At 34.3% G+C, this 1,477-nt stretch overlaps 1 long non-coding RNA gene across 1 annotated transcript; it reads right to left on the reverse strand.

Annotated features, from left to right (window-relative positions):
• Positions 1–155: 155 nt before the first annotated feature.
• Positions 156–923, reverse strand: LOC106771794. The gene is made up of 3 exons (XR_001376520.2): positions 801–923; positions 664–705; positions 156–441 (listed from the first exon to the last, which is right to left on the reverse strand). It is a non-coding gene; the product is annotated as an uncharacterized LOC106771794 (long non-coding RNA).
• Between the last annotated feature and the right edge of the window lie 554 nt (positions 924–1,477).

The raw sequence follows: 1,477 nt of genomic DNA on the forward strand, positions 1-1,477 counted from the left end.
AAGATATTAGGTTCGTGGATCTTTCTCTTTATATGTTGCTCACCTACTCATCTTTACTCAATATGGAACTCCGGACTCCATACTTAAATTCCTCACATAAAAAATACGTTACGAAAAAACAAGTTTAGAATGAATGAAAGGCGCCAAAATCCACTGTTATAGCTCAACATATTTTATCATCTAAAGTTCACCACTTTAAAGGAGGAATCAAATACAAAATTCAAGATCTTTTTTCAAAACAGAAATCCAAAATTTATGGTGGGGGACAAGATTGTCAGAATTTGTAGACAAGAGTAATAAATATGCATGCATTAGGGTACCATTTTAATTGTAAAAGCCACAGCCTGTCTGGGTCAGGATTCAAATACTATATATACGTACCTCTTCAAATGAACCAAACTGCAAAACCCCTAGTGGAAGAACCGGTACAAGCACAATAGTCTGCAAAAGAAATTAAAATTATCAACTCAAGATTTGCTTGAATTGCCCCATTTAGTGCATAAATATCATTTTGAGGCAAGCCTAATATAAGGTGATTTTTCTAGTCATTAACACACTGATTATGCCACAAGCATAAAGTTTTATTTTATACCAGAAAGTAGGAATCAAAATCAAAATCTTATTTGTAGTACAAACAAAATATATAAAGGTAAGGCACAATACCTTGATGCCACATGCAATTTGAAGAAGCCACTCATCAGGACACTAAAGACGTAGAAAATTGTTGTTATTAAGTATTTCAAAGAAGCANGATTAATTAATTTTACTTCTAAATGGAAATTGTAAGTACAGAATCTCACCTCTGTGATTAAATCAGTGTCATATTTAGGGGTAAGAATATCCTCACAGGAAACCCAACAATGATCCCTGGCAAGAGCTACTTTACCAACAACCCTGAAAGAATAATGTAAAGTCAACTTATTCAGTTTGTATCATCTTTAAAGATCACTTCCAAATTTAAGCAAAATTTGGTGGTTTAATGGGTGATTATGCATAAACACGTTTGGAAACATGATTCAATGTTTGGAGAAACTTTTTATCATCAATTTGAAGGTGTTTATATACTAAGACAGTAAAGAATCACATTGCACTTGAAAATCAGTACTTCACTTCCAAAATAAGGCAAAATTGATGGTTTAGGAAGTGATTTTGGTGAGGGGATTTTTGCAGTTAATGGTGACATGTGGAGGCAGCAAAGGAAGCTTGCAAGCTATGAATTCTCCACAAGGGTTCTTAGAGATTTCAGTTATTCTGTTTTTAGAAGAAATGCTGCCAAGTTGGTCACTTCACAAGGTCCCAAGCGTATAGGAATTGGACTAACATGGGGTCAGACAAAGATATGGAAGAGAGAGAGAGTGAATTTTGTAGGTGAAACTTTAGAGAAGGGAAGGGAAAAAGAGGAATTTGCTGCAGAGTAACGATGAATTTATTGTCTCTTCAAAGGCCCAACAAGAAAGTATTTGTTGGTTTCTAATAA

Source organism: Vigna radiata, chromosome 8, assembly GCF_000741045.1.
Source record: "Vigna radiata var. radiata cultivar VC1973A chromosome 8, Vradiata_ver6, whole genome shotgun sequence".
NCBI classification, from domain to species: Eukaryota; Viridiplantae; Streptophyta; class Magnoliopsida; order Fabales; family Fabaceae; genus Vigna; species Vigna radiata.